The sequence below is a fragment of the Anguilla rostrata genome, chromosome 1 (assembly GCF_018555375.3).
Source record: "Anguilla rostrata isolate EN2019 chromosome 1, ASM1855537v3, whole genome shotgun sequence".
Lineage (NCBI taxonomy): Eukaryota > Metazoa > Chordata > Actinopteri > Anguilliformes > Anguillidae > Anguilla > Anguilla rostrata.
In genome coordinates this window covers 907810-923686 of record NC_057933.1, presented here as the reverse complement: position 1 = coordinate 923686, position 15877 = coordinate 907810, and the positions used below count along the sequence as shown (strand labels likewise).

Genomic DNA, 15877 nt, shown 5'->3' with positions numbered 1-15877 from the left:
TTAGACGCAAATTACTGCAGAATTACTGGCAACTATAAAAGAAAACTGCTGTTTTTGCCAACAATCAGAACGCAATGTGCGTCACGGTTAGTAACATTGTTCACTGGACATCTTCAGGGTCTGCAGGAATGGTGTCAAGTTTTGGCAGCTTTTTGAAAGGCTGGAGCACGTGCAGCGCGGATCTGACCTCCTTGTTCTCAGACCGGGACCTGACACAGATCAGATCACGCAGAGATCCGTGGATTTTCTTATCTGTTCTGCTATCTCACATTCCGATGAGAATATGCCCCATAATCCCACATTCCTCAGATTCTACACTCATTCTTCAATAACCTGCATAATTCTGCATATCTGAGACATGTTACGCCCTTTGCTTTAAAAATATTAATAAAATCCAGGTTGCATCACATGGCGTGCACTACACACTCTCTTTCCAAGAGAAGCCACCTCTGCCGAGACACTAACGCAAACGGAATCGCTGTTTCCTATTGGTGGGCTGTTTACCGCTGGGGCCAGCTGCGCGTTGAGCGGACTGACGTCAGAGCCGGAGAAAGCGTTTCCTGTGAGCGATAATCCCAGATGCCTCACAGGTGAGCCTTCACACCGGCCAGAGGACCACAGTCACGCAAACAATGGGGCAAAACAACACAACGCGGTTTTTCCCACGTCCCGCTGTTTAGAGTGACACGCAGCGCGTTCCCGCTGAGTCCTGTGCCCAGGCGTACAGATGCAAACCCCGGAAGGATTGCGGGCTCTGCGGAGGAAGGCCAATCACAGCGAGCCGTACGGCATGACCTTGAGACCTAGGGCACGACCTTGAGTAACCCTGAAGCAGCTGTTGACAAACAGAGAGGACATTACAGCGGGAGGGCGAGGAGCCGCTCTGTCTGTCACTGGAATAACAGACTGATCACTGGAGCCGTTCTGTCTGTCACTGGAATAACAGACTGATCACTGGAGCCGTTCTGTCTGTCACTGGAATAACAGACTGATCACTGGAGCCGTTCTGTCTGTCACTGGAATAACAGACTGATCACTGGAGCCGTTCTGTCTGTCACTGGAATAACAGACTGATCACTGGAGCCGTTCTGTCTGTCACTGGAATAACAGACTGATCACTGGAGCCGTTCTGTCTGTCACTGGAATAACAGACTGATCACTGGAGCCGTTCTGTCTGTCACTGGAATAACAGACTGATCACTGGAGCCGTTCTGTCTGTCACTGGAATAACAGACTGATCACTGGAGCCGTTCTGTCTGTCACTGGAATAACAGACTGATCACTGGAGCCGTTCTGTCTGTCACTGGAATAACAGACTGATCACTGGAGCCGTTCTGTCTGTCACTGGAATAACAGACTGATCACTGGAGCCGTTCTGTCTGTCACTGGAATAACAGACTGATAACTGGAGCCGTTCTGTCTGTCACTGGAATAACAGACTGATCACTGGAGCCGTTCTGTCTGTCACTGGAATAACAGACTGATCACTGGAGCCGTTCTGTCTGTCACTGGAATAACAGACTGATCACTGGAGCCGTTCTGTCTGTCACTGGAATAACAGACTGATCACTGGAGCCGTTCTGTCTGTCACTGGAATAACAGACTGATCACTGGAGCCGTTCTGTCTGTCACTGGAATAACAGACTGATCACTGGAGCCGTTCTGTCTGTCACTGGAATAACAGACTGATCACTGGAGCCGTTCTGTCTGTCACTGGAATAACAGACTGATCACTGGAGCCGTTCTGTCTGTCACTGGAATAACAGACTGATCACTGGAGCCCTTCTGTCTGTCACTGGAATAACAGACTGATCACTGGAGCCGTTCTGTTTGTCACTGGAATAACAGACTGATCACTGGAGCCGTTCTGTTTGTCACTGGAATAACAGACTGATCACTGCACATAGCAACCAGGCACTGCACACAGCAACCATGCAGGACTCACGTGACAGTCGCTGCTTAGCGCTGAGCGTGGATCACTGAGGTTAAGATCCCACTGCATATTTCATTTATAGGCAGTTTAGTTACACCATAAATTCTTTTTGAAAAATGCAAGATTTCATGCCAGAAAGATTTATGAGAAATAGACAGAATGAACGCAGAAGAATGGCGGCCTGGCAGGCGAAGCTCTCACAACTCCTTTCGTCCAACAGCCAGTCCCAGTTTTCAGTTTTCCATCTCCATCCAGTCTAGGACAAAATTTAGAGACGGCAATATCTACCCCCCAGCCCCATATTTACCCCCCCCCCAGCCCCATATCTACCCCCCTCACAGCCCCATATTTACCCCCTTACCCCCCAGCCCCATATTTACCCCCTCACAGCCCCATATTTACCCCCCTCACAGCCAAAACAGAACCTCTGAATTTCCGTACCCAGAGCGAGACGAGCGTACCGCTTAAAAGCTTTATGTGAAATAACGTCTGTTCTGCACACATCACACCCTCAGGTGAGGTACAGGTATGGGGGAAGGGGGGGGTGTATATATGTGTTCCTTTGTTCTGTTGGTTTTGGAGTCTGAGCTAGATTAGAGTGGGTACACTGTGTTATTTTGTCTCTCCATCATCCTCTTCTTGTTTACTTAAGACTGCTGTACCTGCGGCCTGGAATCTGGAATCAGGGGTATGGGGGGGGGGGGGGGGGGTCGGTGCCTGGCTGGGGGCGCAGGTCCCACGAGACAGAAGCTGTGACTTTATTTAATTAAAAACTAAATTTGAATTATTATTCATTATTACCCCAGGAATCACATTAATGCAACTCACAGTCCTACCAGAAACACGTCGTCCTGCTATCTCAGTATTCGGTGCATCATCAGCAAAATCCTAACGCTGTGATTGCATATATTTCATTAAAAATATTCCCATAATGATTTTATAGAACCGCAGAAATATATTTCTTGTCATAGAATAGCGACAATTTATCTTTTGAAGTGGACAAATTAAAATCCGTGAAAGATCACTTCCTGTTCGTGAAAGCAGCACGGGGTCAACAGCAACGAGTTTGCAGGGTTAACCTGGATGGCGTTCGATAATTTTTCCTGTTGTTGTGTGTTGCAATTGGCGCTTTAATCCAGTTATCCAGCACGAATAGATCACATTTACCATCGAACATATAAAGAGTAGTTGTCCTGCTGGTAGGTTTTACAGCAGAGGGGGGAACACTTCTTTTGCGCGTTGTACACAGTACTGGATCACGAACATAAATAGGCGATTGCGATTCATTAGTTTAATAGGTACCGTTACTAAGCGTAAACGGAGGGAGGCTGGTGATGCTCGCTCTAACCGCAGCAGGTCACATTAAGCACGGCGATCGGAAGAGCGGACTGGCGTGAGGTAAGTCACTAACACCGGGTTGGAATGCAGTGTATTTAATTTGTGCATTAACTTTGTGCTGTGTTGCCATCTACGTTTGTTTATTGGCCAGTTATCAGATTTAGCTCGCAAACTAGGAGTGCTATTGTGCAAACGGACATTAATTTTTCATGGCAGTCAAGAACTTGCTAGTGAGATCTCGGTGTAAATATTAGCCAACAGGTGTGCGATACAAAACACACAGGTACACAGTACACACTCAGAGTCGCTTCTACACATCGCGATTTGTTACCATTTATTGATTCATTAATTTATGGATTCTGTCCACTACGTGTTGTTTTCATTTTTCAAGTAAATGTTTTTCAATTGGGGAAATAACCACAAACCACACAGAGATCAGTTCCCATCTCTGCAGTTCACTCTGCGCATTATCTGACCAACCAACTGCGGAGTTTAAATGGAAACCCTCTTTGATGTTGTTAGGGTGAAGCGGTGATGTTGTTAGGATGAAGTGGTTAGGGTGAGGTTTGGGTAAAGTGGTGATGTTGTTAGGGTGAAGCGGTGATGTTGTTAGGATGAAGTGGTTAGGGTGAGGTGGTGATGTTGTTAGGGTGAAGTGGTTAGGGTGAGGTGGTGATGTTGTTAGGGTGAAGTGGTTAGGGTGAGGTGGTGATATTGTTAGGGTGAAGTGGTTAGGGTGAGGTGGTGACATGACTAAGGTGAAGAGGTTAGGGTGAGGTGGTGATGTTGTTAGGGTGAAGCGGTTTGGGTAAGGTGGTGATATGACTAAGGTGAAGAGGTTAGGGTTAGGGTTAGGGTTAGGGTGAAGGGTGAATTAGGGTGGAGGTGTTGAGTCGCTGGACGGGACAGTAGCGGGTCCACAGCCCGGAGCCGTTAGCGTTAGCCGCGGGAGTTGGCTGTGCTAAAACTCGGTCACACTTACGCAAGCTGCACTCATCCTGCGACACCACGCTGTGTTTGGCAGCTGAGGCCGTCTCCGACCCCCAGAGAAAAACAGGAAGCTTTTCTTACATTCCGCACACATTCCTCACACCTATAGAAAGGCAGAGAGACGAAAACATGGGGAAACGCAGGCCTGCTGTCTGGGTAAGGGAACTGATAGAGTATCAGCGCAAGGCCCAAGCCTCATTATGTGAGGATTAATCACAGAACTCACTCCGCTTCTGCTGTTTCTCCATCTCCTTCCTCTCTTCCTTTCAATTGTTCCTCACTGTGTGTGTGTGTGTGTGTGTGTGTGTGTGTGAGAGTGTGCGCATGTGTGTTTGTGTGAGAGTGTGTGTGTGTGCCTTTGTTTATGTGTTTGTGTGCATATGCGTGTGTGCATGCGTGTGCCTGACCCTGGTACCCTGGCTGGCTGTAGGCCTCCTTTAACCCTCCTTCAGGCAAGAGCCCTGAAAACAGGCCCCCCCATCAGCTGAACCGAACCCAAGGGACCCCCAAGAGGGTTTGAGCCGGAACCAACCAGTTTAGACTGGAAATGGAAAAAGAACAAAATCTGTACCTGCCCTCGAACCAAATTAAACCTGCCCCAAACCAAAACCTAAACCAAATCCAATAACTAAAATTAAACTTGCCAAGCCGATCCAATAAGGTCAAACCAAAACTGACAACTAGCACTAGGGTCAAGCACATAACAAACTGTCTGACAAACAAAATGAAAGCTATACAGAAAAAAAGAGAACTCAAGTTTTTCCTGTTATCAGAGTTAAAACTCTCCAGAGATTCAGAGGTAACTTGTCTGTGCAAGATACAGTAGTTTTTCTTGGGAAGGGCGGTGGGGGGGGGGGTTGAGTGACAGGGATCCATGTGCTCTGTGACACGTAAAATCTGATGGAGCGTAGACCTGTGGGAAGATGGCGCGGACGGGAGGGGGGGTTAGGGTTAAACGTGCCACCTCGCTCTGTAAACAGCCAGCCCCCCTGTTCTGCAGCAGCCGATAGCATCTTCATTTCCCATTCAGGCCTGGGGGGCTGATAGACATCTGTCCCTGCGAGGGGGGGGGGGTGCTGGTCCCTGTGAGCTTGGTGGGGGCCAGGTGGAGCTGTCCTACAGGTGAACTGAGGCAGACCACACAGGTAGGCCCCGGGGGGGGGGGGCAGGGTTACAGCAGTCAGCAGTCACATGATTCTCGCTTCACGCTCCAGTGCCAGCGGATTTTTCTGAAGCGGGAATGTTGGGAATCCTGCTCTTACCGCTGTTTCTGCAGGATGGAAGGAGGGAAAGCTCTGTCTGGCAGGGTCCAGCCTGGGTAGGGTCCAGCCTGGGTAGGGTCCAGCCTGGGTAGGGTCCAGCCTGGGTAGGGTCCAGCCTGGGTAGGGTTCTGTCTGGCAGGGTCCAGCCTGGGTAGGGTCCTGGCTGGGTAGGGTTCTGGCTGGGCAGGGTCCTGGCTGGGTAGGGTCCTGGCTGGGCAGGTTCCGCTGGGCAGGGTCCTGGCTGGGCAGGGTCCTGGCTGGGCAGGGTCCAGTCTGGGCAGGGTCCAGCCTGGGCAGGGTCCTGGCTAGGTAGGTTCTCGCCTGGGCAGGGTCCTGGCTGGGTAGGGTCCGGCTGGGAGGGTTCCGCTGCTGGGCGGGTCTGGCTGTGGGGCGTTCCAAGCCTGGGTGGTCCAGCCTGGCAAGACAACAACAGTGTGTAGGTCCTGGCTGGGGCAGGGTCCCGGCTGGGATAGGGTCGCTGCACGTAGGGTCCCTGGCTGGTAGGGTCCACGCCTGGTAGGGTCCAGCCTGGGCAGGGTAACGCATGGGCAGGGTCTGGACTGGGCAGGTCCTGGCTGGGTAGGGTCCTGGCTGGGTAGGGTCCAGCCTGGGTAGGGTCCTGGCTGGGCAGGGTCCCGGCTGGGTAGGGTCCCGGCTGGGTAGGGTCCTGGCTGGGTAGGGTCCCGGCTGGGTAGGGTCCCGGCTGGGTAGGGTCCCGGCTGGGTAGGGTCCTGGCTGGGTAGGGTCCAGCCTGGGTAGGGTTCCGGCTGCTTGGGGGTGTTTGTTTGTTTTGGGCGTTCTAAAGCCTCAGTGCACTGTTTTCACATGCAACCAAAAAACAAAAAAAACAAAAAAACAGTGCCCTGTACAGAATCCTGGGGTGGGGACACAGTGAGCCCCCGGGCCTGTGGAAGGGTGAACGACCTCCCAAACGAACGCTGCGCGCCCCTGGCCTGGTGAGGGCACGGCCCAGGACCTTCCTGTTCTGCCGGCCGGTGCAGTCAGTGATTAATGTGGGAACTGCAGTTCAGAGAGAGAGGCAGCATAGTGCTTAAGGAACTGGGTCTGTACCTCAGGGCTGTACTGCAGTACACACCTCCCTGCCCCCCCCCCCTCCCTCCCCCTCCTCAAGAGCTTGGCCCACAGCTGCCCCACTGCTGCCCACTCGACACTACCCCACCCCCCCACTGCCCCCAAAAGCTCGCCTGTGGCAGACTCCACAACAGGATGGGTCTGTTTCCTCGAGCCAGTCTGGCCTTGGAGACAAACAAGAGCTATAGCTCTCTCTCTCTCTCTCTCTCTCTCTCTGTCCCTCTCTCTCCCTCTCTGTCCCTCTCTCCCTCTCTCTCTCTCTCTGTCCCTCTCTCTCTCTCTGTCCCCCTCTCTCTCAGTGTTGTGTCTATGAGCCTGGGTGCTGGCACATGCACAGGAAGAGAGAGACTGAAAGCGTTCCATCCATCCAGACGTACGGAAAAGGAGTGAGATAAAGAAGGGGTACGGAGAGTGGGGGGGGGGCAGGGCGGCGGGGGTTTGGGTACCACTGTCCCACGGCCCTGCAATACTCCCCCCCCAAAAAATGAAAACAACAACACACCTTTACAAACTGTTACAGAGGTATCTAATGTTAGCACACCAAAGTACTTGTTACAGGATTGTTAAGGTCTAATTTGATTCCCCCCCCCCACACACACACACACACACACAGTCCCCCCCCCCCCCGCATTACCAGACCCCCCGGACTTGCCCTGCATGGCGGGGGTCTGCACTCAGTAACTCATAAACACTGAGCCTCTCTGTGCAGTTTCAGCCTTTAGGCCGAATTGGCAGGGCAGGTACAGGTGTGTCCAGGTGTGTGTAGGTGTGTGCAGGTGTGTACAGCTGTGAATATTCTTTACCTGGGGGACTCCTGGCTCACCTTTAATATTCTCAGAGTGGGGATGTCACATGCTGACACATGCCCCTGCTCCCCCAACACGCGCACACACACACACACACACACACACACACACACACAGACACACACACATACACAGACACACACACACACACACACACACACACACACACACAGACACACAGACACACAGACACACACACAACACAACACACACACACACACACACCCCACACACACACAGACACACACACACACAACACACACCCCACACACACAGACCACAACCACACACACACACACACACAGACAACACACCACGACACACACACACACACACACACACACACACACACACACACACACACACACACACACACACACACACACACACACACAGACAATCACACCAGATCTAGATCACTAACTGAGTCAGTTCCCTGTTCTAAGCCTCTGTGACGATAATCGAAACGCTGAATGTAAACATGTTCAGGTGCTTTTTTGTTGTTTAATTTTCTGGGAAGTGTGGCGGGGTGCTTGGGGACTTTCCACTCTGGGTTTCAGCACCTTTGGGACAGTAATTCTCGGCAGTCGTGTTTATTTATGAGATTTATTTATTTATTTATTTATTTGGGTGTTTGGGGCTCCTGTGGTTGTTTGGGGCTCCTGTGGGTGTTTGGGGCTCCTGTGGGTGTTTGGGGCTCCTGTGGGGGTTTGGGGCTCCTGTGGGGGTTTGGGGCTCCTGTGGAGGTTTGGGGCTCCTGTGGGGGGTTGTTGGGGTCCTGTGGGTGGTTTGGGGCTCCTGTGGGGGTTTGGGGGTCCTGTGGTGGTTTGGGGTCCTGTGGAGGTTTGGGGCTCCTGTGGTGGTTTGGGGTCCTGTGGGGTTTTGGGGGTCCTGTGGGGTTTGGGGGGTCCTGTGGGGGTTTGGGGGGGTCCTGTGCTGGTTTGGGGTCCTGTGGGGGGGGGGGTGGGGGGGGGGGGGGGGCACAAGGCTTTCCTGGAAATGAAGTCATGCAGGGAGAATGATTCCTGGGGAAGAGAGAATCTGATAGGCTGTCATCGCTTGCATTCGGTCCTGCATTCAAAGGTCTGTTTGTACTCTGATCTGCTGGAACAATGAACTGTGTGTTTTTCTTCATTCCAAATAAAAACACTCATCCAAGCCCCCCCCCCCCCCATGTTGTCGTGGGGACTTGAGTCATAAAGTTTAATGCTGTAGTAGGGCCCAGAGGAAATGGGGAATGCAGTCGTGTTGGGAAGTTGATTGGTAGGCACGAGTAATTCTGTTGTGGTGATTCCAGTAACCTCTGGCAGAGGTGGGGGGTCCAGACTGGGACTGATAAAGCTTACAGCAGGACAGGGTAATACTGATTTTAGTTTATCACTTTATGTACTTTACACTATTATGTCAATTAGATTGTATTATATTTTTGTTGCATCTTGTATTGTGAAGTACTTTGGGCAGAAATCTGTGTGTATGAATGCTTATTATTAGTGATTATTATGAATGGTTATTACTGCCTCCTCTACAACTGCACCACCCAAAACTACATTACCCAAAACATAGCACAGGATCTCCTTCTCCAGAACTACACCACCCAAAACACACAGCACAGGACCCCCTGCTCCAGAACTACACCACCCAAAACACACAGCACAGGACCCCCTGCTCCAGAACTACACCACCCAAAACTAAACTACCCAAAAAGCACATCACATGACCACCTCCTCCAGAACTACAGCGCCAAAAACTACACTACCCAAAACATAGCACAGGACTAATTTTCTACATTCACTGATGCAAATCAGAATAAGTGGCCACAACCCGTGAGTTAAAAGCCCAGTTATCTAGGCATTAGACTGCATCACCAGCCGGACGGCAGGACATTATTGCTTTGCGTCACTTTGAAAAGGCTGGTTTATTAAAAATGCTCAGGGAAACTCCCGACGTTAAGGTACTGAGGGCTGCAGTGGCTGCAGGTTTAACTCCAGTCCAGGGCACTGCAGTCCTCCAGGGTTTCAGCCTGAGGTTTGGTAATAAGGAGAACAGCTGGCCCGTATGAATGCCGTCTGGAGATCGAGATGATGGCATAGTCCTGTAACTGACACGCCCATTTCACGCCCAGGTCATGTGACAGTCCGTGTCCCCTGCATGGCCCCGGCCCCCTGCCCTGGGGACGTGCGGTTTGGGAGAGAGAGTCCCGCGGTGATACCATCACACCTGAGATAACCAGCGCGGCAGAACATACCTGAGCAAGCCGCTCAGAGTCGCAAAGAACAGCGGAACACCCAGCTAAAAGGGGCGGAGTTAACCCCGGAATCTCCTCCACTGTCACTGTGATGTCACAGCAGAGAGGCTGGTCTGTGGCACATCACATCTCTCTTTGCTAATCTTAGACTCTGCGGGTGTACGTGTGTATGTGCATGTGTGTGTGTACGTGTATGTGTTCGCGCGTGTGTGTACGTGCTTGTGTGCCTGTGTGTGTGTACGTGTGTGTGTGCACATGTGTACGTGTATGTGCGCGTGTGTGTGTGTGTACGTGCTTGTGTGCCTGTGTGTGTGTACGTGTATGTGTGCACGTGTGTGTGTATACGTGAGTGTGTACCTGTTTGCATCTAAATTTAAAAATGGATCAAGTAAGAGTACATGACACTCTTGAATTTCAACTGTGACAATCACTTAAAATGTAGATTTTATTTAAGAATGACAATGTTTACATTTCCAGTACAAGAATAAACTTTGCCTCACAAATATATTTAGGCTTACATGTGCTGCCAATGTACTATTAATATATTGTTTTGATCATTTGTGTTAATTTATCTATCAATATGTTCTTTTTTCAGTCAAATTTAATACATTTTCATTTGTGTGTTTGTTGACATTTTATGAACTATTTCATTATTTTGGTATTATAGTACTGTGCGTGACAGAAGACTAACCCTGTGTTTTTATAATAATTATAAAACCTTTCACCTGCTCCTGTGTGCTGTAAGGCAGGTGCGATGTTCCCATTGTTTCTGAAATCAGGGTGTGAATGTGAGCTGGTGTCTCTAAAGGGCTGCACATACCTCAGCGTCATCTTGTTAATCAGCCTGCTGAGAAATGCCTTCACACAATACCAGCAGTTTTCCTTTTGAGCCACCATGGCATGAGAGTAAAAGTTTTCATTTGAAATTAAATTGCTTTGGAAGAACTGTGTATAAATACAGGCTCTCCTCATCTACGAAATGGACGAGTTTCCTCCCACTCTCCCCCTTGAACATTTGTTTGCTTCAGAGAGATGAGTCACCTTCTCCTGATGCTCCTTCAGGGTGCGATTGGCGCAATCTGTTCTAACGCTGCTATCAGATTTACGCACAGGATCACTGTAGCTGCCTGCATGTCCATATCCTCTAGCTGCCTGCATGTTCATGTCCTGTAGCTGCCTGCATGTTCATATCCTGTAGCTGCCTGCATGTCCATATCCTGTAGCTGCCTGCATGTCCATATCCTGTAGCTGCCTGCATGTTCATATCCTGTAGCTGCCTGCATGTCCATATCCTGTAGCTGCCTGCATGTTCATATCCTGTAGCTGCCTGCATGTTCATATCCTGTAGCTGCCTGCAAGTACATATCCTGTAGCTGCCTGCATGTTTATATCCTGTAGCTGCCTGCAAGTACATATCCTGTAGCTGCCTGCATGTTCATATCCTGTAGCTGCCTGCATGTTCATATCCTGTAGCTGCCTGCATGTTCATGTCCTGTAGCTGCCTGCATGTTCATATCCTGTAGCTGCCTGCATGTCCTTATCCTGTAGCTGCCTGCATGTTCATATCCTGTAGCTGCCTGCATGTTCATATCCTGTAGCTGCCTGCAAGTACATATCCTGTAGCTGCCTGCATGTTTATATCCTGTAGCTGCCTGCAAGTACATATCCTGTAGCTGCCTGCATGTTCATATCCTGTAGCTGCCTGCAAGTACATATCCTGTAGCTGCCTGCATGTTTATATCCTGTAGCTGCCTGCATGTCCATATCCTGTAGCTGCCTGCATGTTCATATCCTGTAGCTGCCTGCAAGTACATATCCTGTAGCTGCCTGCATGTTCATATCCTGTAGCTGCCTGCATGTTCATGTCCTGTAGCTGCCTGCATGTCCATATCCTGTAGCTGCCTGCATGTTCATATCATGTAGCTGCCTGCATGTCCATATCCTGTAGCTGCCTGCATGTCCATATCCTGTAGCTGCCTGCATGTCCATATCCTGTAGCTGCCTGCATGTCCATATCCTGTAGCTGCCTGCATGTTCATATCCTGTTCAGGATGAGGACACTAATCAGCAGCTTAATGGATCAGTGAAGCCCAGCATTGACAGGAATCCTCAGTGGTCTTTCAGTGAAGAAGCTGATATAAGCCGAATGTTTGCTTGCTGTAGTTTATCTAGTTGGTTGTAAATTAAACTGGATTACTACCCACTCTTCCTTTTCCCAGCAAAGTGTACATTAACAGCAGTGAACTCTGGGTAAATCTTTTAAACATTTAAAAAATTTTGATGAATCTTTTGCCCTTCTCCAATAAACCTCAGGCAGAGCTGGCATTTGGAGCACAATGAGCTTTTTCATCCACACTGCCATCTCGAGTAGACTCATCAGCTCAGCTTCTCAAACCTTTTTTGGGGGGAGTTCATATGTGTGCGCAAAGCTCTTTACGGCGCCTCCAAAGAATTGATCTTGTTTCTTCGTCCCGCGTGTTCATTGGCTGAATCGGAAAGCTGCTCTGGGATTGGCCTTCCACAGTAGAATAAAAAGCAGGATAGGTGATTATCAGGTGATTAGCAGGAAGTGATGGTGTGTTTATCGTCGTGGAAACAGGCTGTAGAGTGATGGCATGTTTAACTTTGTGGGGAACCACAGGCTTATCTATCGATCTGAGGCGAAACATCTCAAATTTATCTCCCACTGTCACCCAAAAAGGGCGGAATATGTGGGCCCAGGCGAGGTCAAGCCCATCGGCAGACACGGTGTGAGTGAGTGAGTGAGTGTGAGTGTATGAGTGAGTGTGTGTGTGAGTGTGTGTGAGTGTGTGTGTGCATGAGTGTGTGTGTGAGTGTGTGTGAGTGTGAGTTTGTATGTGAGTAAGTGAGTGTGTGTGTGTGTGAGTGAGTGTGTGTGTGAGTGTATGAGTGAGTGTGTGTGTGTGAGTGAGTGAGTGTGTGTGTGTGTGTTGTGAGGTATGAGTGTGTGTGGTGTGAGTGAGTGAGTGAGTGTGAGTGTTGTAGTGTGATGAGTGTGTGTGAGTGAGTGTGTGTGTGTGTGTGTGTGAGTGTGAGTGTATGAGTAGTGGGTGTGTGGTGAGTTGTAGTGATTGGTGTGTGTGTGAGTGAGTGAGTGTGTGTGTGAGTGTATGAGTGAGTGGGTGATGTGTGTGTGGTGTGGTGTTGTAAGTGAGTGTAGGTGAGTGTGTGTGGTGTGAGTGAGTGTGAGTGTGTGTGTGAGTGATGAGTGTGAGTGATGAGTGAGTGTGTGTGTGTGTGAGTGTATGGAGTTGTGTGTGGTGTGTGTGTGGTTGTATGATGTTGAGTGTGATGTGAGTGTGTGTGTCATGAGTGTGTGTGAGTGATGTGTATGAGTGAGTGTGTGTGTATGTGTGTGTGAGTGTATGAGTGAGTGTGTGAGTGAGTGTGTGTGTGTGAGTGCTTGCTGTTTTAAATGCCTGTGTGGGAGATGAGGAGTACAGACCCCGTACAGGAGGGCCTGTGTGTGGGCTGGGCGGGTCCTCCGCTGTCAGTCTGCCGTTGGCGCTGGAGCGCGTGTCACCTGTGGCTGTTTGGGTTATTTATTTACTCATTTGTTTAAACTCTTCATTTCATGCTGAAATGTTTGCACTGCCCTTACAGATCCTTTCACCCATTACTTCCTCACATTACATTACAGGCATTTAGCAGACGCTCTTATCCAGAGCGACTCACACGACTTCCTCTCATCCTGTGATTCTGAGTAGCATGCGGCGCATAAAGCAGAAGGGCATTCAGAACAGTGTAACTGCATTCTGTGCTCTACACCCAAAAGGAGAACGATTTGCTCTGGAAGCTTTCTGTGTAAAATACTGTTCCCTCAGCATTCTGGGAGTGATTTGCTCAGTTGTGTGTGTAAAATATGGAGCCAGTAGAGGTGGGGTTCCAGAATAAGAGTTAAATCTTCTGTCTGATGATGTAAAAGCTGCATGACTGTGATTCTTATCTCTCGTGTCTTTTATTGTTCATGTGACGCTCAGGTTGTTATTGTTTCTGTATGATGGGGTCTGGAGTGCCTGTGGTGTGAACCTTCAGGGTGCCAGATGGAGATCAGGTAACAGCGCGCCAGGTGTGTTTCAGGATGATGTGAGAGCCCCCCCCCCACGCAGGATAAGCATGGGGTCATGTGCCCCCCCAGGGAGGTAAGCATGGGGTCATGTGCCCCCCACACAGGTAAGAATGGGGTGATGTGCCCCCCCCACACAGGTAAGCATGGGTCATGTGCCCCAGAGGGTAGAATGGGGTCATGTCCCCTCCACCCCACCAGGTACATGGTATGTTGCCCCTCGCAGGTAAGAATGGGGTCATGTGCCCCCCCACAGGGTAAGCATGTGGTCATGTGCCCCCACACAGGGTAAGCATGGGGTCATGTCCCCCACACAGGGTAAGCATGGGTCATGTCCCCCCCACGCAGGTAAGAATGGGGTCATGTGCCCCCACGAGGGTAGAATGGGTCATGTGCCCCCCCCCCACGCAGGGTAAGAATGGGGTCATGTGCCCCCCCCCCACCAGGGTAAGCATGTGGTCATGTGCCCCCCCACACAGGGTAAGCATGGGGTCATGTGCCCCCCCCCACGCAGGGTAAGAATGGGGCGATGGTTTAAACACTGTTAAACACACAGCACATTTTTAACCTCCCGTTTGCTCTGTTACATCACAGATTTATAGCAGGTATAAAATTCAAATTAACTACAGAGAAAGACAGGAAGAGATAGAGAGGGAGAAAGGAGGGAGAAATATGCAGACAGGAGCAATAGGTTTTTATTTGTCTGTATTTTTATCCTTTATCTGAACTCTAAGTTATTGTTTCTTTGCCGCAGTAAATTGTTTCACTCATTTCCTCTAGTTGTTCATTGTGTGATTGTTGTTCTGGGGCGGTGGGGGGTCATCATATCTGCATGCTTTGGAAATATGAACGTGTGATTATCATGCCAATAACGCCAGCTAAATATATAAACCAGGTTGAGAGGGAAAAGGAGAGAGAGAGAGGAGGAGAGAGAGAGAAGGAGAGCAAGGGAAAAGGAGAGAAGGAGAAAGGGAGAAGGAGAGAGAGAGAAGGCGGCGGGCGAGAGGATGGCGAGTGTGTGAGCGAGCGGGAGGGCGAGCGAGAGAGTGAGCGAGCGAGGGCGGCGAGCGAGAGTGGCGAGGAGCGGGAGGGCGAGTGAGAGAGAGAGCGGGCGGGAGGGCGAGCGAGAGAGAGAGCGGGCGAGAGGGCGGAGGCAAGTGAGAGAGCGAACGAGAGGGCGGGAGGGCGAGCGAGAGAGCGGCGAGTGAGCGAGAGGGCGGGAGGGCAGTGAGAGCGACGAGAGGGCGGGAGGGCGAGCGAGAGAGCGGCGAGCTGCTGGCCAGGTGGCTGTATTGTGTTTCAGAGCGAGCGAGTGGACGTGCGGGCGAGCGAGCTGCATTGTGTTCTTTTCTCTCGGAATGCCATTGAACTCTGCTGGCCGGACCCCAGGCTCTGCGGCAGGGTATCGGGGGGGGGGGCAGTATGCGTGAGACGGGCCCTGTTACTCAAACACAGCCGTGTGGTGACCCACTTTTAGAGACCGGGTGAGCGTACCTGTGTGCCGCGGGGGGGGGCCTGTGGTGGGCGGAGCCTCTGAAGAGCTCGCTGGAACTTTGATGATGTATCAGCTTTGCCGTTTTTAGCTCAGAGTTGATTGAATGCTGGGAGTTTTGTTCTAATCTCACCTCACCGGTGTGTACTGACCAAGCGGCCAAAACCAGCGAGCCAGCTGCAGTCAGCCCGCCAGAGGTGCCAGTGTTCAGTCTGCTAGTGTTCAGCCCACCAGAGGTGCCAGTGTTCAGTCTGCTAGCGTTCAGCCCACCAGAGGTGCCAGCGTTCAGTCTGCTAGCGTTCAGCTCGCCAGAGGTGCCAGTGTTCAGTCTCCTAGCATTCAGCCCACCAGAGGTGCCAGCGTTCAGTCTGCTAGCGTTCAGCTGAGGTGTGAGAGATAGAAGAGGGAGAGGAGTATGGTGTGTTGTTGGTTGGGTGCCAGTGTTCAGTTGGTGGAGGGGCAGTGTAGTTAGATGAAGTGTGTAGTCAGTAGAGAGTGCTGTAGTCTGTGGTTCGCTAGTGTGGAGATGTGTGTGTGTGGCATGTGTGTGAGTGTGTGTGTGGAGGAGTGGTGTGGGGTGTAGTGGGGTGATGTGTGTGCGTATGTGTGTGTGTGTGTGTGGTTGTGTGTGT

General features: G+C 50.7%; 1 long non-coding RNA gene across 1 annotated transcript; it reads left to right on the top strand.

Moving 5' to 3' along the window:
- Positions 1–2983: 2983 nt before the first annotated feature.
- LOC135256649 (uncharacterized) lies at positions 2984–10973 on the top strand. Its single transcript, XR_010330485.1, has 3 exons — positions 2984–3331; positions 6915–7017; positions 9556–10973. It is a non-coding gene; the product is annotated as an uncharacterized LOC135256649 (long non-coding RNA).
- The last annotated feature ends 4904 nt before the right edge of the window (positions 10974–15877 follow it).